The sequence below is a fragment of the Osmerus eperlanus genome, chromosome 4, assembly GCF_963692335.1.
Source record: "Osmerus eperlanus chromosome 4, fOsmEpe2.1, whole genome shotgun sequence".
Classification (NCBI taxonomy): domain Eukaryota; kingdom Metazoa; phylum Chordata; class Actinopteri; order Osmeriformes; family Osmeridae; genus Osmerus; species Osmerus eperlanus.
The window spans coordinates 3,097,460-3,110,889 of record NC_085021.1 but is presented as its reverse complement, the minus strand read 5'-3'; the positions used below and the strand labels follow the sequence as shown (position 1 = coordinate 3,110,889).

General features: G+C 39.5%; 1 protein-coding gene across 2 annotated transcripts in view; it reads left to right on the top strand.

Moving 5' to 3' along the window:
* The window catches only part of LOC134018342 (1,4-alpha-glucan-branching enzyme-like), a 177,778-nt gene that overhangs the window by 107,644 nt on the left and 56,704 nt on the right, over window positions 1-13,430 (top strand). The window lies entirely within an intron of this gene.

The following is a 13,430-nucleotide window of genomic DNA, read 5'->3' as shown; positions in this document are numbered from 1 at the left end:
CATGTGTCATTTGTTTGGAAGAACTTGGCGATACCCTTCCAAAAAAGAAGTATATTAAAGTATACAATAAGTATACAAAAATATGGATATTACACTTTTAGTTAACTTTTGATATACTTTTAAGAAGTATACTTAGAAAATAGTTCACTTTTGATATACTTTTAAGAAGTATGCTTAGAAACAGAAAAATGGTATACATTTCTTCTGGAGCAGGATGTACGTTTTATATTATTATACAGCAAAAACAGTCAAAATACTTGTAATGTACAAAGTACATTACAGGTTACATTTTTTAGATCCATCTTGTATATTTCTAATTATTCATGTCTAGGAAAATCTATTATGCATTGCACATTCAATCTTTTTTGGTACTGAAGCTGTAACCTTAATTACTGCCCCAAAAAATTGAAGCCCTATACTCTTATACTAATAATTATCAATTGGTGTATTGGAAAAAACGAAAAAGCTACTTGAGAAAGAAGCAGACAGAAGGGTTGCATTATGCATTTGAAGGTTATACTGTCAAACTGACTGAAGAATGAAATAACGACTTGAAAAAATGAAGATAGCGTGGCTAATTGGCTGGTCAATTCCCATGATGCAAGGCGGTAAAAAGTGTTAAAATTTGCTGATAAGTTTGCCGTTTGTTCAAAATACAAATGTAACTTCATGAATTTCGCTTTTTTAAATGTGTCTGCTTAGAATGTAGTGTTTTGTTGCGTGGTAATTGGGTGTGCTCAAGCCTTCGGCGAGAGCACAACAATTGTTCTCTCACATACATATTATTATTTTTCTTTATTTTCCCACCCCTAAGGATCTGTCAATATTTGGACTACATAGACAACGTCGGTGTCAAAACTTTCGTCTTGGTAGCGATTGAGTTGCTTGTATTTTTATTTATGTTCCGTTGCACGGTTTAGGCTGAAATTACGTTTTTGTGGCAAAAAGTGCCTTGTGTCAACAAAGGAAACTCAGTGTCAACTTCACAACGTCAGCACACGTTAGCAACGACGCATGGATACGTGTATAGATGTGCTGTTGCACAGCGAGTATCGTATCGTGCCATGGTGTACTAGCAGCATCATACATGTACATTTAAGAAAATCAAGACTTGCATGTACAGTAAGTAATGTCACATTAAAGAATGTATTTAAACTAGTGGTGGGCCGTTATCGGCGTTAATGCGCGTTAATGCGCTGCGACTCTTATCGATGAACAATAAAAAAAATATCGCCGTTAATCTATTCTCAAAGCTGGGTTGGGAGCTGGGTTTATACTACGCAAGCTATGATGACTTTCACCTTGATATTTTAGCGCGGATGTATACCTAGCCGAATTGCACTGTAGGGGGCGAGAACCAGTCTTCGAACCTGTGTGTATGCCTTGTGTATGAAATTATCACATCAAACGTGACGTGCTAACATGGATGCAGCTATGAAGCCGCCTGGTTTGCTTCAGGGAAAATGTATTTTTAAGAAGCTTCCCAATGGAAACCTCGACAAGACTAAGGTTGTTTGCACCTTGTGCTATGCGGAATTAGTTTACTGTAGGAGTTCTTCCAGTCTCAAATACCACCTAAACGCAAAGCATCCCTTAGCTAATGTGGAAGATGCCGGGCCAAGCACTGATGTAGCGCAAGGGAGGAGTCGTCGTCAAACTACGATGTTCGAGTGCAACCGAGGCAAGCCCGTCAGCACAGCTCTATCAGCCAAGCTAACTAATCTAATAAACAGTTAATAAACACAAGTACATCTTATTGAACATAATTTATTTTCATCACCAATTATCATAGTAGAATAGCTTTCTCAAGCAGTTTGCGATGCATTTTGGAAACAGGAGATGAGCTCCTGGTCTAATGCGCCACCTGGCTTGAGAAACCCGTTCTCAAAGACTTACTTTTAGTAATTATTTGCGTAGCACACATATTCTGAATGCCTTCGGCGGAATTCAAATGAGCCATTTTAATCTAGATTAATCTAGATTAACGCCAAGATTACAGTGAGATTAATCTAGATAAAAAAAAATAATCTATGCCCACCACTAATTTAAACTCAAGCTTGTGTGGTGCGTCGCTGGCTTCAGTGCCACAGCCTAAACTTTGTCAAAAGAAACGTTCTCATTTCCGGCGCTTTCAAACAATACCCTCACCAGAGCCCGTCTACGGAGAGCCTGTCCACTCCCTATTAAGCCCCATTGTACCGAATTTTGTTGCAGTTCCATCAGAGTTCCACTGGGAGTGATTGCGTTCGAGTGCAAAATGAATGGGAGTCTATGGAGCTATGGGAGAAATACTGCCGGTGACAACGTTGTTACAGTAGCTTGTTTCAAAGGGGGTTCTTAACCCTTGTGTTATCTTCGAGTCATTGTGACCCACCATCGTATTGCGACAACTTTACCGCATACAAAAACAAAGTGAAGCATTTTCTTTTAACCGTTGGGCTGTCTCAGACCCCCCACATTGCGAAGGTTAAAAGAAAATTATTTGTTTTTGTATTGGGTAAAATTGTGTAAACACAACAATGGTTCGTTATGCACCTTTGGGTCATGTGACCCGAAGGCAGCACAAGGGTTAATGAATTATGCAATATGAGTAGGCTAAATGCTTGAAAAATGTCACTAGAAGGGAAGAACTTAAGGGGGCAGACCCACCTGCAACCGACGCAAGCAAGCAATCCCTACAATTTCCCCAGAAATTGTACCCTCTCTAGTTGTCATTGTTGTGCTGGTTTACCAATTGTAACCATTAGTTAAATGACTTAAACAAGTTAAATGACTGTTACGTTTGATCAGAAGACCTGGATTTTTACGACGTGAGTGCATACACAGTAATTAGCTTCTTTCAGCTAATAATCTGCAGTGTCACTTGGCGAGGGCCCCCGTTCGCGTCACGGGACGCAAGATCGGCGGCGTTTGAAGGGCCCCAAAACATTTAAATATATTAGTAAATCATAGTAAAGTGACATGTATTAAGTTTACTTCATGAAGTACTTACATTAATTGAAAGTGCACTTGAAAGTATTCGAAAGTATACTTTGAGGTACTTTAGGAAGCATGAACTGAAAGTGCACTACACAGGTTACTTTACAGTATTCAAAAGTAAACCTAAAATACACTATAAGTGTACTTATAATATATAATAGTACTTTAAATACACTAAGTGTACTAAATGACCTAAAAAGTGGTCCAATTCAGTTTACTTAGTACAAAAATAGTATATCAATAAGTACACTGCTAGTATACTTTAAGTACCATGATAATAGTATACTTGTTATACTTAAGTATACTTACAAATTAAACTTGAAGTATACTTATTTTTATTATTTTTATTTTTATTCCGGAATGTCAATACAGGTGTAGTGTAGTCTATAATAGGCAGTGGATAAGATCATACTAGTTGAGAATGTTTATTTTGGTTTTATGTAGGTTATTAGACTACTGTAACATTGGGACTGGATGGCGGGTTATGCGCATATAAAACGAAAGTTGCATTTGATAAATCAAGTCGGCGGCCTATCTACTATATAACTAGCCTGACAGATCATTTAGAATAGCCTACGTTTTGTTCCTTTTACATCTACGAACTAAATAGAATTTGACTAATCTCGGGTATTGCATTGTGCACAGGATTTCTTTTTTGTTGTTGCTGGTAAACCATGAATGCATCTATCAGGCTTGAAATGTGCAATACATCCACGCTTCTAATGATCGATTGCGTAGTGAATCATTACATTACATTTACATTTAGTCATTTAGCAGACGCTCTTATCCAAAGCGACTTACATTACAGGGACACAGTCCCCCGGCTGGGGGGACACAACGTCAGTTGGCATGACCGGGAATCGAACTGGCAACCTTCGGATTACTAGCCCGATTCCCTCACCGCTCAGCCACCTGACTCCAATGGATCAATGGATTTGGTCTCAACAGTTCCTTTCAACATTGTCTAGCTTACTCAAATCCAGTTACCCAACATTCCAAGCATTCCATTCTGACATGTTTACTTGCAGTTTAAGAACACATTTAATTTAGCTTATTGTTACATTAATGCACTCTTTGTACAGAATATGGTTATTCATAACTTTCTGCACAGCTTTCTGTTTGAAAGCTACATAACTTTCTGCACAGCTTTCTGTTTGAAAGCTAACGTGTATGAACGTTTAGGCATGCTGCTTCAGATTTCTACACAATGTGGAACACTTGTACTACCAACGCACACCTAATTGATAGCCAATGAGAAAGGGAGTTGCCACACTCATAGACAAACAAAGAATAGACAAGGAGGTCAGCGGTAGTAAATGAAACCTGCGTTTTGAGCTGCATGATTCATTTTTCACAATGCCAGCAACAAAGTTGTCTATGGCTGCACTGCAGCTACAATTCACGAAATCTCTCTTACTAATTAAACTCCGCCCTTGAATAAACGCTGCACCAAAAATGAACGTTATTTAACAAACGCGGCAGCGTTTTTTTGAAGAAATACGGTACTCACTGTGAAGGAGGAACAGGGGTGAATCTACCGGGGTGGTATGGGGTGGCAACTGCCACCCTAAATAGCCTTGCCACCCCAGTTGGCAACTTTGAAAACAAAGAAAAGTTGTGGGTCATTGGACATTTGCGAGAGCGAATTTCTAATATCCAACTGCAAGTGAATGCAGCACGAGACGACTCCAACCACCCTCCCCACTCCGCCGACCGAAGTTGCTTTCATTTGAACACTAGAAAGGCGTAAACTGACCATAGAAGGCTCCAACTCAAGGAAGCAATCGTCGGCACGGACAGCAGACCACACCGGAGGAATGAGTTGTTAAGCCAGTGTTTCCGCTATGTAGATTTTTCCGTGGCGGCCCGCCACAGCTAAATTTCTGCTGCCACGGTATCAGAAATAGGGCTGTACAAAATTTTAGGCCGTCTATCAGCAGTGTTTGTTAGAAAGCATATCGGAGGATAGCACGGACACACGCTTCACAGCGCAGTTGAGATTGCGTGTGTGCATCCTTGAGAACTGTAGAGCTAAGTCTTATAACTTATGCTGTCAGTTAATTTAAGCCTGTTATTGTATTAGTCTATATTTCTTGCTAATTTAAATTAAGTTAACTGGTGATTTTCGTTGTTTGTAGGCTATTCTTCCCCTGCTAGCGAAATTGCACATGTCGATTCGATAGCGATTGCTGCCCTTGCTCACGTTTGTATTTTAGGTGCATTATTATGCTGAAGTAGTTTTAATTAATAAATAGTGGGTATATTGTTATTATTAGCTACAGAATGCTTAGCCTATCAAGATCAAATGAAGCAGACAGTGTACATGCTTCCGAGTGGCCCCTTAATCGATAGGCTAGGCTACTGACCACTTACAATAAGTTGTTACGTCAATTATGAATTGGCAGCATTTATGCCATTTAGAACATACTTTATGACTGTAAGGTGTCATTTAGTAGCCTAACTTTATTTCGGAGGTTCGGACAGACCTGCCCCCACTGCTAAAAAAAATCCTAGAGGAAAGACTGGTTAAGAAATTATCTATTAATGACTAAGAATAATTAGAAAAGAGCAGGGCTAACAGAGTTGCAATATTAGTTTTCCTGTTGAATTGAGGTTAATCACATTAACTTGTGAACTTTGGGAAAGCAACAACTAAGATGACCGTGGTAAAGTGAGTTTGAAGTTCGATATTCAACAGACATTCGGACGCCCAGTTTTGTTATTTTGACCGGTGTTTAGCACCGCTACGATCGTCCGTTTAGCCAATGCTTTTGGCTGCCTAAACAACGCATATGTTTAGGGACCATCAACAAATTACAAATTTCAAAAGTCAATAGCTTTTCAACAACATGAACTAGGAGCGTCAAAATAATGTTAAACTGTTGAAGATGTATGCATTCATGCTGCACAGCCTTTACTTTGTTCATTTTCATGTCAGGTTATTAAAAAATACTTTTTTATTCAAAATATATCTTCAAACTTCAATAGCTTTTTAGTCATGCGACCTATAATCCTCATTCATTTGAGTGTTCACTGACTATGCATACATGTTGCAAAGCCTTTAGTTTGTGTCATTTTTATCTCGCACACTTCTGCCACGGGGTGCCACCTCTCAAAATCTCCTGCCACCCTCTTGCCACCCCATGAATATTTTTCTAGATCCGCCCCTTAGGAGGAAGTCTTGTGCGTGAGTGGAGACAAAAAAGTGTGGCTGGCCGCATCGAGGAGTCACAGAGCCCTGTAGTCTGTCCGTTTCTCTTATTATAAATTATAAGCAGGCCCAAACGAGCGCAGAATTCCAACGAAAACCTGCAGAATTTCAGATAGAACACAGTGGTCTGAGGCAAAATTTATATTATGTCTCTATTCTTTCAAAATATTTTACCTGTAAACAGAGCCCATAGCCACCAGTGTAGGTAGGTCTGTGATAGCAATCGAATGAAGTCTGTCAACCCTGAAACTGATACTGTAACGTTTACGTTAGACTACCGTATTTTTCGGAAAATAAGACGCATTTTCTATAAACCGCACCCCACTAGAATGTCAGCTTTGTGTTTGTAAATTGAGTATAAACCGCACTGGAATATATGCTGCACTTGATACGGGAACAATGATACCAAGCAATGCACAAGTATAGGCGATCTTACAGCATGCTGTAAGTTCGAAAACGAAAGTAAGTGCGTAATGTATGTTTTCTATTGCCCGGGAATTAACTAATATTTACCTTTTAGACACGGGAGTTCTAAATATTTCTGACGGCCCCCAAAGCGTAAGTTATTTTTCCGAAACGTATCACGTTTTCAGCTGATCTTTTTTTTGATCAATTGTCTTTTTATTGATTTCTCATCTCATTGCAAACAAGACATGTATACAGTATACAATTTAAATCCCACCACTTCCCACCACCCATCCCCCCACCCCAAACAAAACAAACACACAAAGAAACAATACAGGAAAAAAATCTCTATCTTTATCTCTGTTGTGTTCAAAATCAGAAAAGCCACAGTGCGCAGTAAGGTAAACCATCAATTATAGAGGGATAGTCCTCAATTATGTGCTGACACTGTCAAGAAAAGGGCTCCAGATCTTATAGAATGTATTCACTGATCCTCTGAGACTATATCTAATTTTCTCTAATGAGAGAAAACACAGTATATCTTTGACCCAGTGGGTGTGTTTGGGTGGGGCAGCTTCTTTCCACTTCAACAAGATGGAACGACGTGCCAACAGTGAAGCAAAGGCCAGGGTCTTACGTTTTGCTACAGGTAGTTGCAGTCCCTCTGGGGTAACCCCAAACAATGCCACAAGCTGGTCAGAGTCAATCTTGTGATTTAGAATTCCAGAGAGTCTCAAATACTGCCCGCCAGAAATCTTCTAGAAAGGGGCAGGACCAGTACATATGAATTAGGGAAGCATCTTCACTTTTACATTTATCGCATTTGGGAGAAATATTTGGGTATATTTTAGAAAGTTTCACCTTAGACAGATGGACACGATGCACAACCTTAAACTGTATCAGGGAGTGGCGTGCACACATAGAGGATCCATGCACCTGTCTAAGAATTGACTCCCAACTACTATCTGGAAGGCATTGACCCAAGTCCTGCTCCCAAGCTGCCCGGACTGCAGCCAAAGATGGAGAGTCCAGACCCAACATTAATTTGTACAATCTTGAAATAGATCCCCTTGCAAATGGGTCAAGAGATAGAAAAGCATCCAAAGGGTTCACAGGTGGCATAGATGGGAAGTTTGGTACTTGACACTGCACAAAATGTCTGACCTGGAGAAATCTGAAAAAAATTGTTTTTGGCAAGTCATACTGTCTTGACAACTGCTCAAAAGAAGCAAATGTCTTATCTATAAATAGTTCTTTAAAACAGTGTAGCCCTAGTTCATGCCATGCCATAAATGTCTTATCTTGTATCGATGGAACAAATAAGTGGTTCAATGCTATGGGGCTTAGTAGGGATTCTCTCTGAAAGCCAAATGTCTTCCTGAACTGAAGCCACACCCTAAGAGAGTGGTTTACCACTGGGTTGTTTGTAGGCGTACGACTAATCCCAGGAAGAGCAGCACCCAAATATGCTGACAAAGAGGTCTGTCTACAAGCACTGTTTTCCATGGAAACCCAAGATGGACATTCAGGATTGAGATGGTAACGCCACCAGTATAACATGCACCGTAGGTTGGCTGCCCAGTAGTAGTATTTCAAGTTGGGAAGAGCCATGCCACCCTGTTCTTTTGGTCTTTGGAGAAAGGCCTTACGCAGTCTAGGCTGTTTGCCATTCCAAATGAATGATGAGATAATGGAATCTAAAGATTTGAAAAAGGAAAGAGGAAGAAAGACAGGGATGCACTGGAATAGATACAAATACTTGGGAAGAATGGTCATTTTGATTGAGTTGACCCGGCCAATGAGAGTCATGTTCAGAGGGGATCATTTTGAGAGGTCTTGTTTAGTTTGTTCTAACAATTTGTCAAAATTAGCCTTGAAGAGGTGATTGTAAGAGTGTGTAACATTAACCCCTAGGTATGTAAAATTATTCCTAGCAATCTTAAAAGGTACATTTAAGCGTAGTTGTGATGCCTGATGATTAATAGGGAAAAGTTCGCTATTGGGCAAGTTCAATTTGGCTAAATTTATTAAGCAAGGACATAGCAGCAGGTAATGTCACACCTGGATTAGAAATATAAAGCAAGAGGTCATCGGCAAATAAAGATACCCTGTGCTCAGATCCCCCCGCACCACACCTGTGATTTGTTTGGAATCGCAAAGTGCTATTGCTAGTGGTTCAATAGCAAGGGCAAAGAGTAGAGGACTGATAGGGCAGCCCTGTCGGGTGCCACAGTGTAGAGAGAATGAAGTGGAGTACTAACTATTGGTTAGGACTGATGCAGAGGGTGCGCTGTACAGCAGTCTTATCCAGGAGATGGAAACTGGGCCAAAACCAAACTTTTCTAAAACAGTAAACAGGTAATCCCATTCTACCCTATCAAATGCTTTTTCTGCATCCATAGAGATAATGCATTCTGGAACAGATTCTGAAGGGGAGTATAAAATATTGAAAAGACGACGAATATTAAAGAATGACTGTCGGTTTTTAATAAACCCAGTCTGGTCAGGGGATATTACAGAGGGGAGGACATCCTCAATCCTTCTTGCCAAAACCTTTGCTAAAATCTTCACATCATTGTTTAACAGGGATATGGGTCTGTACGAAGCACAGTCCATTTGGTCCTTCCCACCCTTAGCTAACAGTGAAATGCAGGCCTGAGCCATTGTTGGTGGTAGAACCCCCTTCTCAAGGGATTCTGTGAGAACAAGGGTTAGATGACTAGAGAGCTGAATAGAACATTTCTAATAGAAGATTTTTGAGACTGCATAGAGAATATAGCTGATATTACCTCTTGCTGTGTAATGGGTTGTTCAAGAAGTTCCTTATAGTCTGAAGATATAGCTGGGATTTTTAAACCGCCAAGGAAATCCTCCATTTCATTACTATTCACTGTAGAGTCAGATGTATACAAGTTACTGAAGAACTCTCTAAATTTAGAATTGATCACATTTGGGTCAGAGGTCATTTCTCCATCATCAAGTCGCAAAGCTCTAATAGTCTGTTTGGCTCTTGCCCCTCTTAATTGACTGGCAAGAAGTTTGCCTGTCTTCTCCCCACGCTCACTTCGAGTCCTCTGCAAAAGGTGAACTGTTTCTTGGGTGGAAAGTAGGTCAAATTCAGTTTTCACTTTTAAACGTTCCCTGTACAGTTCTGGCGTCGGGCTGGTTGCATATTGCCTATCTATATCTTTAATTTGATTTATAAGGTGTGTTTGCCGATATTTATGAAATTTTTCTCTGTTAGCTGTTAAGAAAATAATCTGTCCTCTGAGAAAGGCCTTAAGGGCCTCCCAGACAGTTGCATTTGAAACTTCCTGGGATATATTGATGCTTAGAAAAGAGCTGATCTGTTCAGAAATGAATTCAACAAAATCATAATTCGCTAGGAGGGTTGAGTTTAACCGCCAGTTCCTCCTTGGTTTGGCTACACAGGGAAATGATAGATCTAAGGCCAGAGGGGCATGATCAGAAATTACAATACTCTGGTATGCACAAGAGCGAACCTTTGACATCATAACATTCTCAATAAGGAAATAATCAATCCTTGAGTATGAGTGATGAACATGTGAAAAAAGGAGTATTCTCCTTTTGTGTAAAAAAACGCCATGGATCACCTATGCTGTACTCTGAAAGGAAGTCACGAATATAGGAAGCAGACCTACTCACCACGTGGGGTCTAGTAGAAGAGCGATCCAAGACTGGATCCAAGCAACAGTTAAAGTCTCCTCCAATTATAAGAGGGTGGGAGTTCAGACCAGGAAGCATGCCCAGGACATGTTGGAAAAACTTTACATCATCTATATTTGGGGCATAGATGTTAGCAAAAGTAACAAAGGTGTCAAGTAGTTTACCAGAGACAATTATGAACCTGCCATTTATCTCATAAACAAAGTGGCTAGAAATCATGTGTAACATATTTAAAGTAAGGTCAGTAAAGTTAAGGTCAGTAAAAAAATTCCCTCCCTTCTCCAAAAAAGTATCACACCCCCCCATAGCACCCGTATTCTCTCCCTGTAACCCTCCCAGAATCCAAATAAACACCCCGAAAGCTGCTGATGTAAACAGCAGCAAGCTATCAAAGACATTCTTTTGTCCACCTAAACTCATTCCGATTGTTACCACTACAAGCCTATTCCCCCACACAAAGAAAATTAAACTTTTCAAAACAAGACGTATATCCCTGAATTCTCCATAATGAAGAGTGGAAAATAAAATAGCGATTTTTAATAATAATAAAAAAAATAAAATAAAAAAGTCCAGGAAAAACTCACACAATGTGCAAAGCTAACTAAACTTCATCAGTAATTTGCATAAAAGGCGATTTGCTTTAAAACTAAAACAAGGGTGGAACAATTCCCTGTGAAAGCGTTTACCTTAGTAAAAGAAAACATTGCATTTGTATATGCATAACCGACCATAGTATGCAGAGCTACCCGCAGATAGAGTGCGTCTAGTTTGTTATATGTTTTAGATCAACACTTGTATTATTGTTTTTGTTGATTTTATGTAAAGCACTTTGAGCTGCAATTCTTGTATGAAAAGTGCTATATAAATAGTCTTACTTACTTAATTACTTACTTACTTACTTACCCAGGGCTATGTAAGAATCCTGAGTAGGTTATCAACATTTCTGGGTCACTAACCATCATAGTAAAAGAAACATTAAACAATCTAAATATTATTGGTTACCCACATTTTCCAACGTCATAGAAACACCCACAGCAACAAAAAGTTAGGCATTGAGGTTCCATAATTATTCTCCGTTTTAACACAATTTAAATTATAATGCAGGTTGTAGTATCATTGCCAAAGAGAAGAGTAAATGTCATCAGCAATATGAACATATTAATATTGGGCTAATACTATTTGAATAGGGACTATACACCCCATTAATGCAAACAAAAAATGTACAGCAAATGCAGTAGCTGTTTCTACCAAGCTATGTCAACCCATGGCTAAAGACTTGGCTAATATTAACAATGGCTAGTTTGTGCTAAAGATTGGCTAACGGCTACATTTGCACACAAACTGCTCAAAGGAAAATTAAGTCATTAAGCACTTGGAACTGAAATCACATTGAATTGAACTAAATCCGCATATAACTAATGTGTCACAAGCAGTAGCGGATGGTGATAATATTTCTGGGGAGGGCGGGGGGGGGCAATAAACAGAAAGCAGAACTTCGAAACTGGGCAAAACAACCACCACTACTTTATGTAAACAACTCAGTATTTAAACCTTTTCATACTCCTGTTAAATTTGCCTGAAAACGCCTAAACAGCATACCCAAAGTAAATTGAAAGCTGTTCTTGAACCATTTGGAGTACATGCATGTAAATGATCTCTTTTGAAAGCTGACACTCTGAAGTTATTTCCCCTGTTGTCAGGACCCCTGTCAGTCCTACTGGTGTTGAGTAATAGAAGCTTGAACACAAGGAAAGTGAAAGTTTCTATTTCCGCCTAGATTTTGTTTTGAAAACAGAGGCCTGAAGAGGCCTAGAGGTGGTAGGTATTAGCTGGAAGACTAAATTGGACCACTGGTTGAAGCCTTATCCAATTCAAATCAAAAGTCAAACATAATACCACAATATATTCATATTTGACACATGTTTTTATAAGAGTACATCCAGGCGTTTTCTAAAAGGGCCTTTTGGAGACTCCAAAATGACCCTTTGTAACCAAGGTCAAATACTTAGGATAAAAAGGTATTATTTTTCATAATTGATAGCTCTAATGAAAGGTGGTAGTTAGAACTATCATATATAATAGCTAAATCCCTAATTAGTATTACTGAAACACAAAAACTGAAGCATGAACACATTGGAGTGCTTTATCTGATTCCCAGGATTGGCGCACAAAGAACACTTATTCTGTCAACCATATTGCGCAATCGACTTTTATTTTGAAGGCTCCACAGACACATACAAATGAGGTATTGGCATTTTCAGCTAGCTGTCAGCTACAAGGCTAACGAGCTAATTTCAGAGCCCGTCGAAGCCAGTTCGAGAAATTAGTTTAGAACGAGTGTGTGTGTGGGGGGGGGGGGGGCAGGGGGGGGCATGTTATACATAATATACAATGATGTATAACATGTGTAGTAGTCTAAAAAAGATATTTATTAACATTTAGTGCGTAGTAACTGGGGGAGGAGGGGGCAGTGTTTCGGGCCCGCGGGCGGGCCTGGTCTAAAAACAAGCAAACCTTTTGAACACCATTAGCAAATAAGTGTGTGATTTGTTTCCGTGATTTTTTGTGTCAGTCCTTAGAAGCGCCAAGCACCGATTATAACCCTAACCCATGCAAGAAGTGCCATCAAGCTATACTTATTTGTCAGTAACAGTGTCCCTTTCGGAAGACTCAGTGGTCATTTGACCACCTAGTGACGATAGAAATAGGGAAAACCGCTGCTTTTAGTGTTAATGAATGAACGCATTTACTGATAATCCATGTGGATGTGCATTAATCAGTCTTTCAAAAGCTTTTACCCAGGATATACCTCCGCATCACAAGAACTTGGGACCCTCGCACTTGGAAACTTTAAAGCCAGTGTTAGTCATTTCTTGCAGTATGTTGAAGTTGCCCTCTATGAAATGGCAATACCAGCCCCAAATCTTTTTTTAACCCTTAATTTAAATGGGTTCCCAGCTCATCGTTTTTCCTGTACCAATACCAATTCAAAGACCTTGCGTCAGATTTTGCCAGCATTGCAAGAAGAAATGCAATTTGCGAGGTCAGGGCATTTAGTCCCCTCTCAGCTGTATTATTATCAGGGTTCTTACAAGGTGCTTGAAGTAGGCTACTTGAATATGACTTTTTGAAATGTAAGTCCTGGAAA